We start from the raw sequence: 17,836 nt of genomic DNA, 5'->3' as shown, positions 1-17,836 counted from the left end.
GTAACTCGGTTAAACTTCCGACTGCCGTGCCGGAGTCATTTTTGGGGATTACACCAGGCGATTTTCAGTATTGTCAGCTACGTTATTCGATTGTAAAGAAATTTTAACATTTGATCTAGTTAACCTGAAAAGTTAAGCATTTTAACATTTCATTTAAACTGAATGCATTTTAAACTACTTTAAATTCATCACGTACGTAAAACTTTTGAACTTGTAGCGACCTCTACCTCGAAGAATTTAGATCAACGACATCTATGTTCCGTCGAGATGTGTATTTAATATAAACAATAGAATATTTAAAAATAGCTATTAATTNTATTGTAGCCATAGTAGAAATTCTTCATTCGTTATTTCGTTATTTAACTTTCATTTATAGAAATTATTCGTCATTTAAATTCTATTATGTAATCTTCATTAAATTATTAGTAATTGTATATTTTGTGATATTGATAATATTTTTATATATAAACAACTAAAATTAATTACGGAGTTATTATTTATATTTATAGTATTATATAAATTATATAAATTATCATAATCACTATAAACTAAGCAAAGCAATGATTGTCAAACGACTGTTGCAATTGATCTAAATTTATTAGTTTATTGAAATTTAGTTGTTAATCAATAATTATCGATAATTTAACGGAAACCTTGAGCAAAAGTCTCCGTTACATTTTCATCAATATTAAATTAGTGATATAAGTTTATCATATGGCCAATTTGTAATTTCTGTTCGATGTTTCTACAGATGTGAAACAGTGTATTTTTAAAGATTCGTATACGTCGGTGACAAATATTGAAAAATTCAACAATTCAAAGTGCCAAAGGTTCGCAAATTCAAAACTGTGCGAAACACTTTCGTCCGCCTCTGTATATAATCGAAATACTATTTGGTCGAGTTTGTTCTCGATGAAGCTGCACACACCTGTCGTTTGATTACCTTAATAATTCAAGATTTCGCATTCGAAGCGATAGTCCAAGGATGAAGAACATTCTGATGTCTCATAAAAATATCAAAGCCATTTTAGTTACTCTCTCGCTCTCTCTAAAAAACTCTACCTTTTTAACGTAACATAGAAACTGAGTCGTGTGGGGCGGATTCGCGGAGCGCAACATAATTTGAGACGAGCGTGCCTCGGCGTGCACGAAGGGACGAAAAATGTGATATTTTTTTCAAGGCAATCCGCGTCGCAGTGACGTTACACTGACGACACCACCGATACGAATCAAGCACGGCGAGAATTCCTTCTTTTTTTGTTTCTTCGCACGAAGAACGCCAGGATAAACTTTAACAAATCATTCTGAATTTATTACGCAACAAGAAAGAATACTCGTCTCACGAATTCAGAAGATCATAACAAATTCAAGAGAATCGACACCGCCAGAAAATTTATTAACATTTACTCGGAAATACTTATCAGAAATGCGCAGTTTTCTTGATATATATCGTTCAAAGTTCTCCCCCTTTTTTTTTTTCGTTAAGAAAATACTTTCAAATTTCTTCAATTTACAAAAAAACGATAGCTTCAATTATAAAAATATTTGAGAGTAGCTTTTACCCCTTCAACGTCGACCATTCCTGATGAAAAGAAAAAAAAAAAGGAAAATACGGGTCGAATATTTTTTTGTAAACTAAATTTCGTCAAAAGTCTACTAATTTCCCCTCGTTAGTCTACTAATTTTGTTAGATTTGGAAAGATTGCTAAGAAGTTAAGTTTGTTATCAAGGGTTCATTATACACTAAGCATTATGGGAAAAAAAAAGAAAAATAGAAAAAATCACTCGTCTGTAAAATTTCAGATTCTATTTTCTCCTTTGACTGGATTCTACAGGGCCACTGAGAAAAGAGTTCATTTTCAATCATTTTTATTTCGACGGATATTTTCACACGTAATGCTAAGAGAAGATCCAAATGAAATAATAAAAAATTAAAAAGGACACGCGTTTGCACAACGTGTTCAGTTCACTATACACTAAGCACTAAGAGAAGAAAAAAAAAAAAAAAGAGAAAAATAGAAAGAATCACTCGTCTGTAAAATTTCAGATTCTATTTTCTCCTCTGACTGGATTCTACTCTACAGGGTGGCCACTGAGAAAAGAGTTCATTTTCAATCATTTTTATTTCGACGGATGAATTTTCACACGTAATGCTGAGAGAAGATCCAAATGAAATAATAAAAAATTAAAAAGGACACGCGTTTGCACAACGTGTTCAGTTCACTATACACTAAGCACTAAGAGAAGAAAAAAAAAAAAAGAGAAAAATAGAAAGAATCACTCGTCTGTAAAATTTGAGATTCTATTTTCTCCTTTGACTGGATTCTACAGGGTGGCCACTGAGAAAAGAGTTCATTTTCAATCATTTTTATTTCGACGGATGTTCTCACACGTAATGCTGAGAAACGATCCAAATGAAATAATAAAAAATTAAAAGACGCGTCTGTAAAAGTTATTTTTTGCTCTGTATCGATATTATAGTCAGTCTTTCGGTGACCACCCTGTATTTCTTTTTCTTTTCTTCGCCGCGCGTAACCAACGCCGATGGGAGAGGAAAGTTTAGGGGTGTTTGTATCGACAGAAGCTCGACGAAGTAACGACGAATCAGACTGTCAAGCAGCCGAGAGAGAAAGAGAGAGAGAGAGAGACCTCCACATGGAAATTGAATTTGAACAGCCGGCAGCTGCGAGTCCCGTGACGGCTACGGCTGACAATGCACGCGAAACCGTATTACGGGCAATACCGGGGCGAATAATCTGAAATTGAAATTACGGAAGTTAAGAGCTTTGTTCCAGGCTCTGGAGCGCAAACGCCAGTCAGAGGCAGAGAGAGACAGAGAGAGAGAGAGAGAGAGAGAGAAAGAGAGAGAAGGAGCGCGACAATGTACGAATACAAACGTGAGATCAGTTCGCTTGTTCGCTCGCCGTTCCTCCCCCTTGGGATCTCCCCCGTCTTCACCGCCCCCCTCCTCTGGCTTTCACTCTGCTTTCCACTCCACCTTTTTCTTTTTTCCCGCACGCTTTCTACCATGGCCAAGGATCCGGCAAGCGAGACGCCGACAACCAGTTACAATTCGAATACAGACGACTGTCGCACGGAATTGTTCGGAATAGAAGGGTGCACATGGTACACACAGGGTGAGCCGCTGCGACTCGATCGTCGACACTGAGCGTCTCTGTGTTCTTTCTTTCTTTTTCAAGATACAATCAGTTTACAGCAACTTCTTTGAGAGATCTTTGACTGAATGTTTCTGCAAAGCGAAATTTCGTCGAAACGACGAAGTAGAAAAAAATGGATTTTTACGTGCTGACGTGAAATTATTTAGAACTGTGAGGAATCTTGGGACAAGAAGTACGATAAATACAAGTTGTATGTTACGTGCAATAAATGCGATATAAATTATACACGGTGTATAAATATAAATTGCGCGCAATATGGAATGTATTGTATAAATTGTATAATATTTGTATATTGAATAAAAGTATAATTAAATACAATAAATATAAATAATATTCTATGCAATAAAGACTGTTAAAATTATTATATTAATATATTGCACTTGTGTTATATAGTATACGTATTGTATTATAAAGTATGTATGTGTATGTAATATAAATTGTATTATAAAGTATGTATATGTATGTAATATAAATTGTATTATAAAGTATGTATATGTATGTAATATAAATTGTATTATAAAGTATGTATATGTATGTAATATAAATTGTATTATAAAGTATGTATATGTATGTAATATAAATTGTATTATAAAGTATGTATATGTATGTAATATAAATTGTATTATAAAGTATGTATATGTATGTAATATAAATTGTATTATAAAATATGTATACATGGTAAGAATAAAAGAATCCCAAGACTTTTAAAAGCAATATATAAAATGATGGACTTTTACGTATTAACGATTGTTTATTATTAAACTCTTCAAAAATACTTTGAGACAAATAGTATAATAAATATAAATATATTATATATTGTGTATAAATATAAATATAAATATAAATATATTATATATTATTTACAATAAATGCAATATTAATGCGATATAAATTACGGTGTAAAAATATAAATTATATACTTAATATGCAATGCATAATATAAATTGTATTTATATATGAATACAATGTATACAATACGATTAAACACAATAAATACAAATTACACTTCATACAGCAAAGGCTCTGTCAATATATCAATATAGATACTAATATCATATTACGTTGTATTATAAATATTGAATATTAAAAATAACATATATGCAATAATAATAGTATAAATAATTCTCTATTTACATCGAATCTACAAACCACGAAAAAAATCTTGGAAAGTTTTTAATACTCTCACGTATTAAAACATACATATTTGATTGGTCAACAAAAATATGAATATAAGTAAATAAATGAAAATATTAACATTGTACGCAGAGATTAGTATTAATTTTGACAAGGAATATCCGTATCTTTTTACCACTTGTTGTATAAACAAAAAAAAAAAAAAACAAAAAAAAATCATACTGACCAGGTTCAATCGGTTGTAGCGTTAAAATAATAAAATTGTACAATCGTTTATAAAAGTTCCACGATGATAAATCATAGATCATAAAGTCTCATCTAATAAATGATACATCATTTCTTGACACTTGCCGTTTCAATTTAAAATCTATCTAGAATAGCTGAACTCTAGTTTGAAATAGAATAATTAATTGAAAACACCAAGTTTGTGTCCTTTCGACTTCCCATGGACTGTCCTTGCCCTTTGATTTAATTATTTAACTATCCTAAATGTATTCCATAATTGTATCCTCCACTGGCGGGACAAGGGCGAGTTAATATTTGCAGGGGATTGTATACTGTTCAGCACTGCGGAAGTGTACTGTGTTTGCAGTAGATTGACTCTCGTTAGATTACTCTCCCTTGGAACCTACCAACTTGACATCGCCAGTTTCAATGGAAAACTGAAATACAGCTCGGTTGGAAACTCGGTTTCCACGACGCAAGGAATGCCTTTGCTGATTGCATTTGCGTTTAGATCATCATCTTGCGAAGTTCGGATGATTTTCGAGAACTGGTGGAATTTCAAACTATCACCACACAAACACACACAAACACACACACGCGTATCAAAGGCCCCCTCGTCAACATAATTTAGTTAATATAGCGATAAGTTCATTCCAAAACGCTGTGACTCTTAATCACGATGCAACAAGTATATTCCAAATGGAAACGCTGATTTCGTTCAGCCTTGCGTAACAACGAATGAACAATCTAAGCATTCGTTATCACCGATTTCACTTTCCATTCTTTCTTGAACGCGTAAAGTTACCGAAAGTCTAAAGTTACGACATATATATTATGATTTATTATAACAATTTATAAATCATATTTTTGATATACATATCCAATATATCGTAATATGTTTGAACTGGAATAAATTAAATATTATTACATTATAAATTATAAATTATTATTAATTATTATAAATTTTATTATATTATAAATATTATTCTTTGATATACCTATATATTGTAATATATATGATACACACATGTATGTATTTATTTAATATAATGTTATATTCTTTGATTCTCTAGTTAAATGAAAATCAAGTATACACCTTGAAACATATACTTTTTGATATACATATCCAATATATCGTAATATGTGTGAACTGGAATAAATTAAATATTATTACATTATAAATTATAAATTATTATTAATTATAAATTTTATTATATTATAAATATTATTCTTTGATATACCTATATATTGTAATATATATAGCACACATATATGTGTATTTATTTAATATACTGTTATATTTTTTGATTCTCTAGTTAAATGAAAATCAAGCATGCACCTTGAAACATATACTTTTTGATACACGTATCCAATATGTCGTAATATGTTTGAAGTGGAATAAATTAAATATTATTACATTATAAATTATAAATTATTATTAATTATTATAAATTTTATTATATTGTAAATTGGAATATATTATTTTTTGATTAGAATATATTATTCTACCTATATATTGTAATATATATATATGTGTGTGTGTGTGTGTATTTATTTAATATAATGTTATATTCTTTGATTCTCTAGTAAATGAAAATATCTATCAAGAACAATAATTTACATGTAATCGTTACAATTTAAATGATTTATAATTAAAATAAATAAATGTCTCTGTCCAAACAGAAATTAATAAACAATCCAATTATTTTACTACTGATTGTAAGACTCGAGATACAATATTCTAGTACACTGAAAGAGTGTAAAGCACAAATCTTTCCAAATACTTCAACAACCATCGACGTTCAATCAATATTAATTTGGCATAATGTTACTACACGTTATATTCTTCGAATCTCCGACAAACAATTCAATTATTTTATTACTGATACTTGAAACACAGCTTAACGAAACACTCGATAGATCAAGGCAATAGTGTTTTTAAAACTGTCGTGTTCGAGCATTTACAATTCTCGAATGTTCACGGCTGTTGCTTTTTCAAACAGCGAACAAGAACACCAGAACAGCAAATTCGTAATCAGAGGAGCCGACAACGAACAAACCATAATAACTAATTAGGGTTTCGTCGTCGCCTGCTCAACAGCAATTGCCGTGTTATAACCTTGCTTGCTGGAACCAACGACCTCAGCCCGGTGGGTCACAGCCCTTGGATGTGGATACAGGCTGCAGAGATACCGTTAATTGCAGGAAAAGCTATATTGAAATTTAACTACCTAGCTGGAGATCGGCATTCCCGAGACTAGGACCAACGTGTCTGACAAATTTTCTCGTTTATCGAATATATTTTGCAAATATCTGTATGTACTATCCTTCGATTTAATTGCGATGTATTTTTGTCAAATCGCATCAAATCATATTTGCTTGGAAATGTAATTTCGACTAAATCTGAAAGACCGAAATTAAATTAAAAATTATACATGGAGAATTAAACTTCCAACGCCAATATTACGCCACTTGTTCCAACGTCAGGAATCGAATATCGTGTTATCCTGTCGATTTAATTGTAACGTATTTTCGTCAAACTATAGTAAACCAATATGTTTGCCAATATTATCGTCTTGATTTGATAGTCAGAAATTTAATATTCTATTGTCTTTCGATTTAACTGTGATATATTTTCGTCAAATTATATTAAAAACATATTATAATAAATATATTAAAATATTCGCTTATTCGAAAATAAGAAAAATATATTATAATAAATATATATAAAAAAATAAGAAAATAAGAAAAATATATTATAATAATATATATAAAACATAAAAATATATTATAACAAATGTATTGAAATATAAAAATATATTATAATAAATATATTAAAATATTCGCTTATTCGAAAGTCAGAAATTGAATATCGTATTATCTTATCGATTTAATTGTGATATAATTTTTGTCGAATTATTATACTTTCTATTGCCAATATTGCCCACTTTGAATCTATTTAAAATCTAACACCAGCTTTCCAATTATCAGAAATCTATCACCAAAAAAAAAAAAAAAAAAAAAAACTATCGAATTATCAAAAGACTATAATCCAATATCAGAAGTCAACTGTAACGCCGACTATCAGAAAAATCTAATATCACCCTTCGATTTAATTGAACGTATCTTTGTGAAACGATACCAAACCAACTTGGAAAGTTAGAAATCTATTATGAATGGAGTAGAAAAAATTTTACCCAGCCGAGTCAGTATCTATTATAGCAATCTGTCGATTGGATTAAAAACGTCCTCATCGTTGACCCGTCGAACAAGCGATAAATCATCCCGACGCGAATGCAATCTTTTTTATAGTTATCGATCCGTAACGACGTTCCGCCGTTGAATTTATTATCAGTGACCGAGTAGTCGTTCAGTTCTTGTTAATGGTCTTTCTTAAATCAGCTCGGCCAGAATTTTGAAAGAAATCGTCTGTCAAAATAAAACTCGAAACGGAAATTAGTTGTGAAAGTGCGTGGGTGGGTGTTCCCGTGTCGCGTTCGAACGAGAGCTGCTACGACATTGAGGTCACGCGCGACTCGTGCATCACGTGCATTTCAAGTCGCGCGGGTGATTTTCACACACATTGAAATAACATAGTCGTGCACAGGCGTGGGAGGAGAGGTCTGCTAACCGTAGACGAACAGTAGCAATAACTAGCCTACGCCTTGCCTGGGAATAGCACGCCCTTTTCCATACCCTTTCGTAACCTTTCGTGATCGTGAATCTTCGAGAATAATGGCGCTCGATTTGCCAAACAATTCCCCGTGAAATAGCAAAGCTATTGATTGAAACACGACCGCGAAATATGAATTCACACAAGTACAGTGACAGAGCATGACTGCACCAATGACAGTAAAAGATCGTCGATAATTTAAGCTTATACAACTTTGTGGAAAAAAAAAAAAGAATTACATACACTACTTGGTTTCATTTTAAAGATACTTCTATTTGAAAAAGATATTAAGAAGTATTTTTCGTGTAACTATAGATCCGGTAACATGTTGAAAATTGAAGACTTTTCCTTTACAACGATCCCTTAAAAATTTGTCGTATGATTTTTCTTTTCATCGAATTTTTTTTATCGAACGTTGAATATTTATGAAACTCTAAAATTTTGTTATCCGATAGTAAATAATATTTAAAGTGAAAAGAAATCGTACAGTTTTAAGTGCTCGTTGCAAAGAGAGAATTCGAATTATAGATTTAATCACGAAAGAATTTTTTTTCGAAAGTTTCCAAAGGTATTTGAATTTCTGCAATTTTCAAGAACAAAAGTGTCCTTGATTTTTCACTTAAAACTTGTACGATTCCTTTTTCAATGTTTCACCGAGCCGTTGAATTCAGATCAAACGATGAAAATTCAAGAAGTCCTAACATTTCGTTGTCTAAACATTAGCAAACAAATTGCAACAAATTCAAACAAAGTTCTCACGCCTTTTCCCTCAATATTATATAAAATATTTGGTCGTTAGAAAGCATAAATTTAAGAGTTTCTAGGAGATATCATTTATTGCTGTATCGTTGTGACATCAAATTATTTGCAACATATTCAAACAAATTGCAACAAATTCAAACAAAATTCTCACCTTTTCCCTCAATATTATATAAAATATTTGGTCATTAAAAAGCATAGATTTAAGAATTTATAGGAGATATCATTTATTGCTGTATCGTTATGATATCAAATTACTTGCAACATATTCAAACAAAGTTCATCTCACGCCTTTTCCCTCAATATTATATAAAATATTTGGTCGTTAGAAAGCATAGATTTAAGAGTTTATAAGAGATATCATTTATTGCTGTATCGTTGTGATATCAAATTACTTGCGACATATTCAAACAAATTGCAACAATTCAAACAAAGTTCATCTCACGCCTTTTCTCTCAATATTATATAAAACATTTGGTCTTTAGAAAGCATAAATTTAAGAGTTTCTAGGAGATATTGTTGCGACATCAAATTACTTGCAATATATTCAAACAAATTGCAACAATTCAAACAAAGTCTTTTTTCCTTTAATACTATATAAAATGTTTGGTCATTAGAAAGCATGGATTTCAGAATTCACAGGGGATATCATTTATTGTTGTATTGTTGTGACATCAAATTGCAACATATTCAAACAAACTGCAGCAATTCAAACAAAGTTCATCTCACGCCTTCCCCCTCAATATTATATAAAATATTTGGTCGTTGGAAAGCATAGATTTAAGAGTTTCTAGGAGATATCATTTATTGTTGTATCGTTGTGACATTAAATTGCAACATATTCAAACAAATCGCAGCAATTCAAACAAAGTTCATCTCACCCCTTTAGCCTCAATGTTATACAAAATGTTTGGTCGTTAGAAAACATGGATTTCAAAATTGACAGGAGATATCATTTATTGTTGTATCGTTGTAATTGCAACATATTCAAACAAAGTACATCTCACCTTTTCCCCCTCAATATTATACAAAATGTTTGGTCGTTAGAAAGCATAGATTTAACAGTTCATAAGGGATTTATTGTTGTACTGTTGTGACACCAAATTGCAACATATTCAAACAAACTGCAACAATTCAAACAAAGTTCATCTCACCTCTCCTCCCCTCAATATTACACAAAATGTTTGGTCGTTAGAAAGCATGAATTTAAGAATTCACAATATCATTTATTGTAACATCAAATTCATTGTAATTGAAACATGTACAATACAAACGAGGTTCATCTTGCCTCGTTATAAATGGTGTCGACACAGCGACACGCCACTATGATTAAAGATCGAGCAGGGACGTTCGATGAAAATGTGTTTATTCGATTCGGAACGCGTGCGTTTCGTGAGACGATTTAACAAATCGGCGAAACGGTCGCGAGTTCGAAGATAAAACACCGGTGATCCCGTTGCGGGACCAGACGGAACGGATGAGAATTTTCAGCTGACCGAGTAAGCACGCTCACGTAGTAAAAGAAATCAAGGGATGAGGCTCTAATCGCAAGATTAAGGCCTCGGGAGTTGAGCGCCTCGCGGATTAAGGGATAACCGGCTCTCGCTTTCGAACAACGAGAGGAATAACGAACCGGGGTCCGGGGGCATTATGAACCGTATGATTCCCCTGTAACTTTTAGATCCGTTAAATCCGGCCCGATGCTCTTTGACGCGCCGCTCACCGCCTCGTCCGCTGGTTTTCCCACCAGCCGGCACTATCTCGCGATTTCACGGCCCCCCTCCCTGCTCACTCTTCGCCAACTTTACTTACCATTTCCTTTTCTGTCTCGCTCTCGCTGACATTCATCTCGCGAACGAAGCGAGTCACTTCGGCCTCCACCAAGAGAAGCAAAGCGTATTATCGTTATAGGAATGCTCGCGACATTTTAATTGCCAGACGATCGCGGACACTCTTGGGCATTTGTGAACAAAATGGACGCGTAACGCGTACAATTATGTAGAAAAGTGTATAATGATAGATTTATATAGAAATGTTTCATTATGTACATTTTACATAATTTTATTTGTATATTTGTATATAAATATAATTATAAAGTCAACGTTTATGACGAAAGGGCGTCCGGTAGCATCGAATTGAACGAAATTGTATAGAATATATATATTCTAGGTGAGTTTTATTATTAGGATAAAAATATAAAAATATACAAAAATAATATTCTAATACTAAAATTCTCCTAGAACATATGTAATGTAAACATATAAAATATGCACATGTAAAATATGTACATATATGTACATGTAAAAATATAAAAATATAGAATATAATATTCTAATAATAATACAAAATATAAAAATATAGAATATAATATTCTAATAATAATATAAAATATAAAATATAAAATATAAATATACATAGAATATAACATTCTAATACTAAAATTCTCCTAGAATATATTATATTTTATAATATAATATATATTTATAATATAATATAATATATATAATATATATTATATTTTATATATATAAAAATATAGAATATAATATTCTAACAATAATATAAAAATATAAAATATAAATATAGATAGAATATAATATTCTAATACTAAAATTCTCCTAGAATATATATATAATATTTTATATATATAAAAATATAAAAATATAGAATGTAATATTCTAATAATAATATAAAATATAATATTCTAATACTAAAACTCTCTAAATATATATATATATATATATATATATATATATATATATATATTTTATATTTTCAACTTTTTGTTCGAGTTTTTACCTGCATCGAGTCGCAATAATTTTTTTCAAAAAAAAAGAAAAAAAATACATGCAAGATAAAATGAAAAAGTTTCCACCATTGTTACAAATTTTCTTTGAATACAGCAAATTTATCTTTGAACAGGCAGCGGGGCGCGCGTCTGTATTTGCACAACGTTTCATCGACACGGTATTGTACGCAACAGGTCCCGCTGATACGCAGCGTCGTCGATATAGCGCGCAACGCTTTGAAATCTTCGAACGACCAGCGAATTAGATCGCTGTGTATCGTTACGCACGTTGTAATCAGTGGAATTAAAAAAAAAAAAAAAAAGATAATTCCTCTTTCGATTACGATGTTTTATTGCAATGCGACAAGAGGGAAACTTAAGGGGGGATTCTTAATAAATCAACGTACAAAGCGAGGTTAAAGAAAGGGAAATGCGAATAAAATTAACTCCTTAATTGCCTCACGAGTTTCTCAATTCTCGAGATAAGAATTATTAACTGAAATCATAAAATTATTTTGTATACCAAGCACATATAATTTCATATATTATTTTGTATATATTATTATTTTATATTCTTTATATAATAATTTTTATTCATCGAAGTTCAGTCCAAAGAAATTAAATTTCAAGCTCGAATCGAAAATTTCGAAAAATCCTAGTTTCGTTTTGACGATTTGACAAGAGGTTTTTTAATAGAGGTTCTTTCACACGTGCATCCAAACAACGATGATATTTATTTTTATTTTTAGTTTTATTAATTTATTGTATTATTTATTTTATTATATATGTTTAGTTTCATTTTTCTAGCCGAAAGAGAGTAAAACAGACGTTTGTGAGCATTCAAGTTAAAGATACCTTTGAAACTACATATTTCTCTACTTCGACGTATGACATTCGCAACAGCATATTTTTCTATCAAATAGTTGTTACTAAAATTCAGCAAACGACGCAGCGAAATTTATTTCTTTTTTTTTTTTCTCCCCCCCGTTCGGTTGTCTGGCAGCCGTTTCTCAAAAAAAGATATAGCCAACAGGTGTCACTTGTAACGTAACAAACGTTACATCGTTCGTTCTCGACGCACGATGCTGTCAAAAATTCGTTATGTTGCTTCTATAGCTTCGCCGGTTAGCCGCATGTTGTATATCTCCCTTCTTCCCGCGTAACAAATAAAACACGCGTGTCCAGCGGAATGTGAAATGTACATTAATCCGAGTTCATTGGGCAGTTTTCGAAAATTTAGAAATTTATCCTACGGAAATAGAAATGTGGATGTGAAAAATTTCTACGGCAAGCGTGTTCGAACACTTGAAAAAGAAAAAAATTGTTCCACAATTTTGTTTATCAATTGTTATTCAATATTCTATATTTCATATCCAATATCGTTCATGTAGTGAGCAAAATATTATATTATAATAAATATTATAAATATTATATGATATAATAATATAAAATATTTTTTATTTAATATTTATTTATAATATTCAATTTCAGTGTTTCATTCGTTTATTTGAAATAATTGTTTCTTTCTTCTATTGATTGAACTGTTATTTCATAAATTTATTTGATTCTACGAGTATGTGGGAAATGTTTTTCATGACGAGAAGTACGAGACGTATAAAATATAAAAATTGACTATTCTTTAGAATAATTCCTATATTATGCAAGTTTCATATAGAATGTAAAAATAGAATATAGAACATAAAAAATAGAGCAGTATTTTTGAATAAAGTTAGGATAAAAGAAAGTATCTGTTAATAATATTGGATACACACGTACAACATACATAAACACACATGAAATACACAATATAAAATAAGTGATGGGGGATAAAGAGAAATATGGCACAAAGAACTTGGAATTAACAGAACATTAAATTAGATATGAAATAATATACTACTTACTAAATTAGATATTAAAATATGGAATGGAAATGTTAAAACAAATATTGAACAAAAAATATTATTAAAAATATTTTATATCAGATATGAAATAAAAATATACTACTTACAAATATTGAACAAAAAATATTATTAAAAATATTTTAAATCAGATATGAAATAAAAATATACTACTTATTTTATATCAGATATGAAATAAAAATATATTACTTATTAAATTAGATACACAAAATATTAAACAAAAAATATTATTAAAAATATTTTATATTATTACATAATTGTACAATATAATTTATATTTATATCATTATATCATTACATATGATATTAATAAAAAATATTATATTAAAATAAAATAAAAGACGTTACTGGCGGATATTATGGCAAAAAAAGATATTTGTGAGACACGTAAATACATCGGCTACAAAAATTAGTATTCACCAAGTACGAATAAAATTTCGCTCAATGCAATTAGATGATGGATCGTACCTGTTTAAACATGTGTACCTGAATGTTAAGCGTGTTCGATGAATTTTTCTTTAAAACGAGTGCAACGAGAATGTTGAGCGTTCCCAGAGCTCGCCGGTATAATTTTCGCGCAGCTGTTACGCGGACAATAATTATGCGCGGTGGAGAGGGAGAGGTGTGACATATTTGTCTACATACATCGCTGTCAGTAGCGCGTTGAAATACCGATAATGATGACATCGTAATTCGCAGAATGGTGGTCGAAGCCGGGCTCGAATCAGACATCAGCGAACAAACGAGGGTGCGTTCGAGGGGCCAGGAAGCTGAAAACAGTGTCAGTCGTTTCGCCGAAATGCAAATGCGGAGTAATTGGGAGATCAATTAAGTGCAATGAGGCCTTCATGAATAGGGGGCAAAACGAGATCGCGCGTATGTTATCGGGCTCGCGCCAGTGACCAAAAATAACGCGGAACGCGATAAGTACGCGAAATTGCAATTAACGGCGAGAGATTCGCCGCTGAAAAATTGCGAATCGTGCGACGTACAGCACTTTTTCTTTTTTTCGGAGCATCGTGCGTTAAACGTTCTTAACGCGAAGGCCGATGTTTTCGCTTTGGAGTCTCAGTGGAGTGCATCAAAATGGAGGTTAATCGAGCGACAAGAAAATGGCGGTTGTGGCGAAAGTTATGTACGAATGTTCTTTGTTTCTGTCTTTAATAAGAGACGACTTTAATGGTAAATTAATTTAATTTATTTTAATTGAATTAAGTATTAACTGGTGTACAAATTGCCCGTCAATTTCTAATAGGAAAGTGTTTTTACATAAAAATCTTATCAAAATTATTATTAAAAATATTATTAAAAATTTTATAAAAATCATTATTAAATTATTATTACGTGTTTTTAGATAAAAATTTTATAAAAAATTATTTACTTACACTAAATAGAATTAATTTTAATTAAAAATTTTATTTAAAAATATAAATTTATTTATTATGTTACGCGGTATTAATAAATATAAATAAATAAAATTTTATAACAAATATTAAAATATAGTAATAATTTAAAATTAACAAAATTATTTATAATTAAAGTAATGGGAATGAATAAGAAAAAGAAAAATGAAGTTTACTTTTACTTCTTTATATATAATGTAATATTATATTTTTAATTTAATTATAATATAATATTTTATATAATATAATATAATATTACAATAATATTATAATAATATAATATAATATATTATATTATAAATAATATAATATAATATTATAAATAATATAATATAATATTATACGAATTATACGAATAATGACAATTTTCTCTTTACGAATGCGACGACATAGAAATAAACGAGTATCGACCGAGTATCGTTAACGAGAATTACGTTGCACAAATGAATATCATCGCAGAGATAGGCCTGTACGAAATAATAGATACGAGAGATCGTACCACGCTAACAATCTATTGTAACAGTCTCGTGTCAATGTCAAAAGCTTATCGTCTTCCCTCCTAATCTATTTGAGCGGTTTGGGAATAGTTGGTATTCAGCTATTGCAAATCGATAACCTTTATGACGAACATATAATCAACCATCTCCCTTTAGCGAGCAACATTATGCCTGTATGATCGTAATGAATAACTAATATTCCCTCTAATATCCACTACGATTGTTATGCTAATGATCTATTAAGTAACGTTATTTAGTTTAACTGTAATGAACTCTATAATTCGATTGTTCTAGAAATGCAACGATGAACATAACTCGGTGACAATGGGAAACTGTTAATAATTTAATTAAGCTAATGGGACTTCGCGAAATCCATTTGATTCTGTTTCTGTTCAAAGTGCGAAACCTTTAATTTGTTTTTTGACTGAACTTCGAACATTGCGGTTAGACGACGAAGTATTAGGATCTCTTTAGAGGTTCAATAAAATGAGAAAACAATAATTATAACGAGTTTTAAAAGGCCTCTTGTCAATCCAGTCACGAGAGAAATCTTTCAGATTGTTTCTACAATTTTTGAGAAAAAAGAAAAAAAACTATCTAAGATGCAAAGTGAATTTAGAGCTAGTAGAAACTATATGCCACGAAGTGAGAACTCCACAAAGTTATATTAGTTTAAATTACTGAAAATTTTCCGTTGTAATTGCCACGTTTACACTTCTCACTATATTAGTACAGAAAACAGTCTAAATTACAAGTGACATACGCGAGAATAACACAGTGCTGAACATTAAAAAAAAAAAAAAAAAAAAAAAAAGAATCATTCATCTGACAAATTTCGAACGCCAAACGAAGGATCGTTGTTACGTCCAACGTTAGAGGCGCTGACGTCGCATAGGAGCCGACATTTTAGCGAAGGACCTAAGAAAGACAAAATGGAGGCTCTCGTTAACGTCTCTTGTCACAGTTATACACAACATAATTGATTATTTTTGAAACAAATCATCCAAACACTAAATAAACGCCTGCTTAATTTTATTTGGCTCTTTAGTAACAAAATTTTCGTCCACCCTGTCATCGAACGTCGTTTACTGATAACCGAGCGCCGGGTTTTGTCGTCGAGTTACGAATCACTTGCGCAACTGACTGAAGAAACGCGGACAGCACGTTTTTTTTTCTTTTTTTTTTTTTTTTTTTGCAACCAAAGAGGAAATAAAAATGGGAATGGGGACAGCGGAGAGAGGGGAATAAATACAGATCGAATACGTCTCGACAGGCGTGCACGTGGACAAAAATGGGACAGCATGGGATTAAAGAGAGTGAGAGAGAGAGGAGAGGAATTTAACAAATGGAAAACGGAAAGACCGTCTGAACTGTGCGGGATGTGCTCGTCCACCAAAGAGGAGGGGGAGGGACTGCGCGTCGTCCCTTCCACATGGCTGCATTCGGCTGCAGGTGTAGCGCCAGACACTTTAATTCTGGAGAGTGCATCATTTGCATCGTGGACGAGCCGGCCCGCGTCTCGAGACTTGCCGGGCCGGAATCAAATACGAATAAAAGTAAGGCATCACCGCGACCAGAAACCAGAGTAAAGGACAAGCTCGACCGACGCATTAACGGCAGCTCGAACTTAAAAATCTTCGATTTTATTTTATAGAGGTCTCAGGACTCCACTAATTAAAGGGGGGACGTAGAGGTGAAGTTTTTCTTTTTTTCCCCGCAGGTATAAATGCAGAGGAACGTCACGAAATTTTTTCACAGATCACTTTCAAGTATGCTAAATAAGCACTCCCTCTCAAAAGTCTTGGGACTCTTTTACTTTATCGTGTATACGCATTTTATAATGCATTTGACACAATATGTATACATGCGACATGATATAATAATATAATAACATTGATAGAGTCTCCATTTTACAAAGTGTGTTTCGTAATAGTAATTTTATAAAATTTAAATTTGTATTTATATTTTGTATTGCGTGTAATTTGTTACATATATTGTACTATATATAAACAATAGATTATATAATATATTGTAATATAACATTATTATAATTGTATTATATTGTAATATTGTAATATATATAAACAATTGTAATATATTGTAATATTGTAATATATTTAAACAATTGTAATATATTGCAATATTGTAATATATATAAACAATTGTAATATATTGCAATATTGTAATATGTATAAACAATTGTAATATATTGCAATATTGTAATATGTATAAACAATTGTAATATATTGCAATATTGTAA

At 31.1% G+C, this 17,836-nt stretch overlaps 1 protein-coding gene across 4 annotated transcripts in view; it reads right to left on the bottom strand.

The window, feature by feature from the left end:
- Nucleotides 1–17,836, bottom strand: part of LOC122528626 (leishmanolysin-like peptidase) — a 110,639-nt gene that overhangs the window by 62,231 nt on the left and 30,572 nt on the right. The window lies entirely within an intron of this gene.

This window comes from Frieseomelitta varia, unplaced genomic scaffold (assembly GCF_011392965.1).
Source record: "Frieseomelitta varia isolate USP_RPSP 00005682 unplaced genomic scaffold, Fvar_1.2 scaffold_254, whole genome shotgun sequence".
In the NCBI taxonomy this organism is placed as follows: Eukaryota; Metazoa; Arthropoda; class Insecta; order Hymenoptera; family Apidae; genus Frieseomelitta; species Frieseomelitta varia.
The sequence above is the reverse complement of the archived record's forward strand: the minus strand, read 5'-3'. Positions and strand labels throughout refer to the sequence as shown.